The sequence below is a fragment of the Dendrobates tinctorius genome, unplaced genomic scaffold, assembly GCF_039654945.1.
Source record: "Dendrobates tinctorius isolate UK_male_01 unplaced genomic scaffold, ASM3965494v1 ptg000278l, whole genome shotgun sequence".
In the NCBI taxonomy this organism is placed as follows: Eukaryota; Metazoa; Chordata; class Amphibia; order Anura; family Dendrobatidae; genus Dendrobates; species Dendrobates tinctorius.
Genome location: NW_027361945.1, coordinates 12,611 through 22,123, shown reverse-complemented (window position 1 = coordinate 22,123; position 9,513 = coordinate 12,611).

The window sequence follows — 9,513 nt, the reverse complement described above, 5'->3', positions numbered from 1 at the left end:
ATTCAGATGATGATGATGAATCTGATTTTAACTCCCGCGGGTCACTATCGGAGACCAGAACAGGGGATTTTTCTCTGGACCTTGTAACCGGAGATAGGGATCTAATCGAACCCCTAACCTCCTGTCTGACTATCTCCCTTATACTGGAGGTAAAGTCAGCGGTCTCCTCCGAGACCAGGCGATGTTGGCAGGGTCTACATAGCTTCCTTCCTTGACCGTCCGGGAGGGGAGCCCCGCATTCAGCACACTCTCTGTGCTTGCTCTTCCCAGAGCACTTCTTCCCCTGACAGAATGGAGAAAGGGAACATAAGGGGGGCAGAGAATCAGCAAGGTGAACTTTCTCGTAGCTCACTTACCCTGGCTCTTAAATGCGCAATACCGGGTTCTGTGTGGGGGGTCCATCGGAGCCGCAGATCCTTTACGGCTCGTGAACTTTTCAGGTTTCGCCTTCTGAGTAGCCCCACGTTTCTCAGAGCGGCTGCTGCTGCTAGATCGCTGCTGGGACCTCTCTGAAGATTGAGGCCGCGTCTGTGGCTCGTCCAGAGGCTCTGGCTGCTCCTGCGACGCCATCCTGAGATAACACAGGGCCAGAAGCGCCTCTCCACTGACCTGAGGCCGTTAAGTAGCTGGCCACTCCCGGTACCGCTCCCCCTGGGGCTCGCAGGTGTCATTCATCCGGCCTGCCGAGTACCTATCTTGGCGTCCAGCTTCCCCCCCGACCCCGCACGCATGGTCCCGGGAATGCCGCGCATGCGCACGCCCCGGCCGCCCAGCTCCCCCAGAGGCGCACACCGCTGACTTCACAGTCGCGGCCACAGCGCACAGCCGGCGCGTCATATGGCGCGACCAGGCCGCGTCATCAGCCGGCGCCCGCGGCCCCCCACCTCCGGCGGAAGCCGACGCCTCAGCAATGCCGTGGACACCCCCGAGCCCGCGCCACCCTGCCGAAGGGAACCGCCGTCCCCCCCCTCCAGGACCGGACGAGGAGGGAACCGGACCTACACACCCAGCACCGGTGTCGGGCCTCCAGAAGTTGGCTCTCCCCCTGAAGGCCCCTTCCACCTGCCGCCGCCTGCACCAACAGTCCCCTACCGTGCGGCGCTTCCAATGCTCCGGACAGGCCGAGGCAGGGGACCCCCGCTACCGGGCCGCGCCAGCGGCCCCCACCTCCGGCGGAAGCAGACGCCCCAGCAATGCCGCGGACACCCCCGGGCCCGCGCCACCCCGCCGAAGGTAACCGCCGTCCCCCCCTCCAGGACCGGACGAGGAGGGAACCGGACCTACTCACCCGGCACCGGTGTCGGGCCTCCAGAAGTAGGCTCTCCCCCTGAAGACTACTTCCACCTGCCGCCGCCTGCACCAACAGTCCCCTGCCGTGCGGTGCTTCCAATGCTCCGGACAGGCCGAGGCAGGGGACCCCCACTACCTGAGTCGGCTGCCGGGCATGGGCTTCCATCCGTACTCCTGAAGGTATGTCTGAAGGGATCCCCTGTCAGGGACAGGAAACCAACTGAGGCGGGAGAGAGGGCCGCCCTTTTTATGTCTGTAGGTTTCCTGTCCCCGAAGGACGGATCCCCTCTCATGGTGCTGTCATGGTGACTAAATAAAATGCCAGCTGGGTATGAGTGAGGTCCACTACCTGGGACACTGGGTAGGTGGGGGAGCTCTGAAGCCAGAGCCCGGGAAAGTGGATGCCATCGCATCCCGGCCCACCCCCAGGACCAAGAAGCAGGTGATGTCCTTCTTGGGGACTGCCGGGTACTATAGGAGGTTTATTCCACACTATAGTGCCCTGGCCAAGCCACTAACGGACCTCACCAAGAAGAGGCTGCCCGTCGCAGTCGACTGGACAGTCGCCTGTGAGACAGCTTTCCAGGCTCTCAAGACCGCCCTTTCTAGCTCTCCTGTACTACAGGCAGCCGACTTCACGCAGCCGTTCGTAGTGCAGACCGACGCCAGCGACTTCGGCCTCGGTGCTGTGCTCAGCCAGGTCGACACTACGGGCCATGAACACCCCGTTCTGTACCTGAGCCGGAAGCTCCTGCTGAGGGAAGTGGCCTATTCCACGATGGAGAAGGAACGTCTGGCAATTGTGTAGGCCCTGCAGCATCTGCAGCCATACTTGTACGGATGCCAATTCACCGTTGAAACAGACCACAGCCCCGTGAGCTGGTTACACACGGTCTCTGGGACGAATGGGAGGTTGCTACGCTGGAGCCTCGCTCTCCAGCAGTATCACTTCACCATTCGCCACAAAAGAGGCAGGGACCATGGTAACGCTGATGGGTTGTCCCGGCAAGGAGAGGGTGCGGAAGGGCGCATGGGGGAACACAGGAATGTGATACCCCCTAGCGCCCTCTAAAGCAGGGAGGTGTGATGAACAAAACAGGATTTAGTGCTCCAATGTTGAATAGCAAGGTCTTTTAGTATGTTAATGAGATAAGGTCCAAAACAGAACTTCAAAGCTGAGTAGGAGCCACGCCAGCACTGGGCAGGAAGGGGCCTGGGGGCTTCAATTAGAATATACATGTCAGCTAGACACAGAAATACACATCCATTGTCTCTCCCAGCCGCCCCGACTCCATCCTAGGATCATGAGCACATCTTTCGAGTTATGGACTTATGGAAAATATCCAAGTGACCCTGAGGAAATCGCGTATCTGGCAGTGCGACTCCTGAGGCGGTGAGGGTTCTGGGGCCTGAGATACATAGATTGGCTCTCCACAGCGACCCAATAGGGCCATGTTTGCTCTCCACACGACAGGCAAAATAAACCACATTCACTGGTACCTCTCATGTCCTGATCCGATCATGCTGTTGAAAGTTACCCCCTTTCTTAGATATTAGGAATAAGTTCTGCAGGCAGCTACAGGGTGGAGATTACTAGCCCACCCTCTGACACAGGTGGAGGGACCTGAAGTACTTAAGAACTAGCAGCCCATGGCAGAGAGTGTCTCTCTCACAGAAGAACCAGACAATGATGATCTAAGAAGGAATTGGGGACAGATCTGCCAAGGGGAGCAGCGGCCCGCACTTTGGGGTCTGTCCAGCAACTAAGATTCTTGTACCTGTGGACTGCAGAGCTCCCGGCACCCACATGCAGCCTACAATCTGGTAAATTGACCTCCAGCTTAATATTTCTAATTCTTGTATCCTTATTGTTATATTTTACTCTGACTGCAAATCCACTGTAATTCCATTGTATAGCTTACTGTATATTTCTGTAATTATCTAGTGTGCACTTAAGGCAATTAAACCATAAAATTAATCTTGGGCTGATGCTTTTACTCTGATTACAAATCTTAGAATACCCAGCGGGTAACAGGACATCCTCCCTGGCGGCCATTTGCTCTAGGTGCAGTTCCCTTACTGACCTGAGAGACAAAGGGGGCGCCGGAGAGCTGTGCCTGTGTAGTAATGTCACATTGGTGACGTGGGAGGAACGGGTCCTGTTCCTCCACAGGGGCATATTCAATGGAGCATCTTATGGGGGCAGCATATGGGGGCATATTCAATGGAGCATCTTATGGGGCAGCGTATATTCAATGGAGCATCTTATGGGGCAGCATATGGTGGTATGCTCAATGGAGCATCTTATGAGGGCAGCATATGGGGGCATATTCAATGGAGCATCTTATGGCGCAGCATATGGGGCATAATCTATGGAGCATCTTATGGGGGCAGCATATGGGGGCATATTCAATGGAGCATCTTATGGGGGCAGCATATGGGGAATAATCTATGGAGCATCTTATAGGGCCTATTCTATGGGACATTTTATGGGGCAGCATATGGGGCATAATCTATGGAACATCTTATGGGGCCATAATCTTTATGGAGCAGCATATTATTCTATGGAGCATCTTATGGGGCCATTATTAACCTTTGCGCATTATATGGTGCGTATTTTGTAAGGAGCATCTTATGGGGCCCATCATGAACTGTATGGAGCATTATATGGGGCTCCTGATTCAACATGGCTATTCAAAAACATTTAACCTACTGATGTCTCAATTAATTTTACTTTTATTGGTATCTATTTTTATTTTTGAAATTTACCAGTAGCTGCTGCATTTTCCACCCAAGGCTTATATGCAAGTCAACAAGTTTTCCCAGTTTTTTGTAGCAAAATTAAGGGGGGTTGGCTTATACACGAGTATATACGGTATTATATTTTGAATAATTAAATTTTGCTTAGCTTCTAATTTTACATTTTTACACTGCGAAATGGGTAAAATGGGGTCAAAATTTGCTCCACAATTTCTACTGAATGTAGAATTAACTCATATGTGGCTGAACACTAAAAGTAAGCCACACAGCGACACTCAGGAGTGACGGAGCATTATTTGTCTGTTTTTTTAGGCACAGGATGACTATTTCAGCGATGCCACGTTTGTTTGTTGCTTTTTTTTTTTTACAGTGTTCAATGAAAGGGTTAATTAGTGGGACAGTTTTACCGGGAGGGTCGTGGCGATACCAAATAAATGCACTTTTTTTTGTATGTGTTGGTTTTTACATAAATATACATAATCATTGGATTTTTTTATTTTTATTTATTTTGTGATTATTTGTTTTTATATATATATTTTTAGATTTTTTTCCCAAATGAAATAACTGGAGAGACAAAAGAGCACAACAGGATCTTATCTGGTAGAGCAAGAGGTATTTCCAACAGCAACGTGCGCTCACCTGGTAAGACTGACAGTCACAACTCCTTTAGAAAGCACACAAAGGCTGCTGCAGGACCACCAAATAGATAAGACTCAAACGTTGAGGAAAGTGGTGGTTCAAAACCCACGTTGCAACATGTCTAAAACACGATCAGAGACCAAATGAAGTATGAATGCTGTTTATTTCATCAATACGTCTAAAAGGTGTTCAAACCTTTTCATCAGCACAAAACACAATCATGGCAGCTCGGATTTTCAGCCACGACTTTCCTCGTTATTTTTTACTTTTTTGTTTAGTCCCTCTAACTTTTATTACTTTGATCAGTGATATAATGCATTGCAATGCACATGCATTACACATGTCAGTGCTACACTGACAGAAGCCTGTTGGACCATGCTCCTAGAATGGTCTAAACAGGCCACTGTAGTTGGCAGACCCATATATGAATTAATTTACAAGACCCTGTTCCAACGGCTAGTTCAGTATGCCAAGATTGCTTAACAGCTCTGCAACAGCTCTACGGTCCATCTCCTACCTTCCGGCAGCTAGCCTGGAACAACACATGTGAATTACACCGCAACAATGACATTGCGCCAGGCCAGCTAATCAAAAGAGGAGCCACATATGGTGACAGATCACAGGCTGGACTCCTGTCCAGCTGCCATATCATTGACTCCACCGCTGGATCAATGTCCTGCAAACTGATTTGCTCATGTTTATTTGCGAAGCATCAGCAGTGAAGAAGGGAGTCAAGCACTGATTTATATCTAGTCAGGGTTCTGATGCCCAAATGCTGAACTGACAAAGACATCAGATCTGTATTTACATATTTATGTATTTAGATACAGACCTGTATTTTCTGATGTGGTAGTAAACTTGTTAAAAGTTATCTTCCAGCTTCAGCAATGTTCCCACTTTTCAAACTTTGAAATATCCAGTCTAATGAATAGGACAGGTACATCATGAATTAACACTACCCTAGGACCTTTAATAACGGTTAAAAAAAAATAAAAGGTTTTACAATATAGAGGTATGGAATGGGGACTTCTATTTTTATTTTCTACCAATCTCCTAACATGAAGATACACAAATGTTTTGTCATAAACAAGCAAGACAGGTTCAGAATGTATGCGTCGTCATTGTGCATTAGGCTGTGTGAGCCACAATCAACAGCGTAGCCTAGAGGCAGATGACACACATGGCCTAGAGACAGACGACACGCAAGATGTGATGACACAGAATTTTCTCTTAATTAACCAGACGTCTAATTTCAACATGCCAGGAAGAATAGACTTTTCTATATTGTGTGTTACTTTCTGGTTGGTCCAGAAAACAGACATTTGTTCGTGCAAGCCTGTAACATTGACTTAAAAGTTGACAATTTGTTGTAACATATTGTGCTCTTATCTCGGATGACTAGTGATACAGGGCCATGGATCAATTATGTTTGCTGATATGTTGATTACACATTGTCCAGGCCAGCCAGTTTGTTGACTTGCAAAATAGAGGAAAACTATGCAAATAGATTATACAGGGTGGGCCATTTATATGGATACACCTAAATAAAATGGGAATGGTTGGTGATATCAACTTCCTGTTTGTGGTACATTAGTATATGGGAGGGGGGGGGACTTGTCAAGATGGGTGGTGACCATGGTGGCCATTTTGAAGTCGGCCATTTTGGATCCAACTTTATTTTTTCCAATGGGAAGAGGGTCATGTGACACATCAAACTTATTGAGAATTTCACAAGAAATTACCCCAACAATGTGGTGTCCCAGTCTTTCAAAACTCCCAGAGAGTACCACTCCCATAATTGTGGACCACGAATCTGTTGAAATATGGCAATTGCTTTTTTATACTACAACGTGAGCAAATGACCAACTAGCACACACCACAAACTTTTGTTTTCATACATCCATTCATAAGATGACCAGCAATCCTGATTTGGGGGTGCAGGGGGGACTCTCTTTTAGCAGAGGGTAAGGCAGGTGTGCACCGCTCACTACTTTTTTAACATTGTGCAAAGGATCTCCCTTTGGGGATATTTGGATTATAAAGTGAGAATATGACGATGTCTGAAGAATAAACCGGCAGTAACAAACAAGATCATGGGGATAGCAGGACGTTGAAGGGCTCAAAAAAACTTTACTCGGGTTAAATATTTTTTAGTAGGATAAAGACATTGGGGTTTTAAAATAGAGGCATAATGAATACACTGCACAGATTTATACAAAGGCATAAATTAAGGTGGCAGTCCATTAACCCCTTAGCGACAGAGCCAGTTTGCAGCTTAATGACCAGGCCAATTTTTACAATTCTGACCACTGTCACTTTAGGAGGTTATAACTCTGGAACGCTTTAATGGATCCTGCTGATTCTGAGATTGTTTTTTCGTGACATATTGTACTTCATGTTAGTGGTAAAATTTCTTCGATAAGTCTTGTGTTTATTTATGAAAAAAACAGAAATATGGCAAAAAATTTTAAAATTTTGCAATTTTAAAACTTTAAATTTTTATGCCCTTAAATCAGAGAGATGTGTCACATTAATTTCTTAATAAATAACATTTGCAACATGTCTACTTTACATCAGCACAATTTTGGAAGCAAAATTTTTTTTTGTTAGGAAGTTATAAGGGTTAAAAGTTGACCAGCGATTTCTCATTTTTACAACAAAATTTACAAAGCCATTTTTTTTAGGGACCACATCATATTTAAAGTCATTTTGAGGGGTGTACATGACAGAAAATACCCAAAAGTGGCACCATTCTAAAAACTAGACCCCTCAAGGTGCTCAAAACCACATTCAAGAAGTTTATTAACCCTTTAAGTGCTTCACAGGAACGAAAGCAATGAGGATGGAAAAAATTAACATTTAACTTTTTTTTGGAAAAAAATTACTTCAGAACCAATTTTTTTTATTTTCACAAGTGTTAAAAGAGAAAATCAACCACAAAATTTGTTGTACAATTTCTCCTGAATACGCCGATACCCCATATGTGGGGGTAAACCCCTTTTTCAGCACACGGCAGAGCTCGCAAGGGATGGAGCACCGTTTGACTTTTTCAACGCAGAATTGGCTGGAATTAAGATCGGATGCCATGTTGCGTTCGGAGAGCCCTTAATGTGCCTAAACAGTGGAAAACTCCAACAAGTGACCCCATTTTGGAAACTAGACCCATTAAGGAACTTATCTAGATGTGTGGTGAGCACTTTGAACCTAAAAGTGCTTCACAGAAGTTTATAACGTAGAGCCGTGAAAATAAGAAATCCATTTTTTTTTCCACAAAAATGATATTTTCGCCCCCAAATTTTTATTTTTACAAGGGTAACAGGAGAAATCATACCCCCACAGTTATTATGCGATTTGCCCTGAGTACGCTGATACCCCATATGTGGGGAGGAACCACTGTTTGGGTGCATGGGAGAGCTTGGAAGGGAAGGAGTGCCATTTTGGAATGCAGACTTTGATGGAATGGTCTGCGGGCATCATGTTGCGTTTGCAGAGCCCCTGATGGGCCTAAACAGTGGAAACCCCCAACAAGTGACTCCATTTTGGAAACTAGACCCATGAAGGAACTTATCTAGATGTGTGGTGAGCACTTTGAACCCCCAAGCGCGTCACAGAAGTTTATAAACGCAGAGCCGTGAAAATAAAAAGTCTTTATTTCCACAAAAGTGATTTTTTAGACCCCAATTTTTAGACCCCCAAAGTTGGTAAATAGTGGAAACCCCTCAATTCTTGCGCCAACCCTAACCCCAACACACCCCTAATCCTAATTCTAACCCTAATCCTAGTTCGCCCTAACCCTAGCCCAACCCTAACCCTTAACCCTAGCCCAACCCTAACCCAACCCTAACCCCTAACCCTTAACCCTAGCCCAACCCTAACCCTAGCCCAACCCTAACCCTAGCCCAGCCCTAACCCTAGCCTAACCCTAACCCTAGCCTAACCCTAACCCTAGCCTAACCCTAGCCTAACCCTAACCCTAGCCTAACCCTAGCCTAACCCTAACCCTTATGGAAAATTGAAAAAAAAAATATTTTTTTTATTTCATTATGTGTGCCTATATAAGGGGGTGATAAACGGGGGGGTTATGTACTATTTTTATTATTTTGATCACTATGATCGTTTATCATAGTGATCAAAATAATGAATGGAATCTGCCAGCCGGAGCCAGCAGATTCCCGGCGGGCGCACCGGGAGGGGACGGAGGACAAGGGAGCGGTACCGGGAGGGGACCGGGGACCCTATTTCTCTATCCTCTGATGTGCGATCACATCAGAGGAAAGAGAAATTAAATGTAAAATCGCGGCTTTTTTTTTTTTTGCGGTCGCCGTTATAGGGTTAATAACGGCGATCGCAAAAGCGGGGGTCGGTAAAAACCGACCGATTCATGTTCTCTGGGGTCTCGGCTACCCCTGGCAGCCGAGACCCCGGAGAGAATCCGACACTGGGGGGCGCTATTCACTTAAATCACAGCGCCGTGAATTAACGCCGCTGTGGTTTAAGTACCCTTAATTACCGCCGTTAAAAGGCGTATCGGCGGTCGTTAAGGGGTTAATATAAAACCCTATTTGAAAGGGGTTATCTAGGACAATTTAATTTTTTACTAAGGTTAAATACCTGCCTGTTGACAATCTCTGCCCGCACCGGGTAGTTCTAGATTGCGCCTGCCAGCAATTCAGTGGCTTCCGCTGACATCACATTGACAGAGCAGCGGCTTCTCTTCAGATCTGTTGACAGGGCATATAACGGCTGATGCCTAACTGCGGGGAGCCGGCTATCAATCAGCATGATGCCAGCAGTCGGATCAAGTCAACAGAGCAGCCAGGAAGA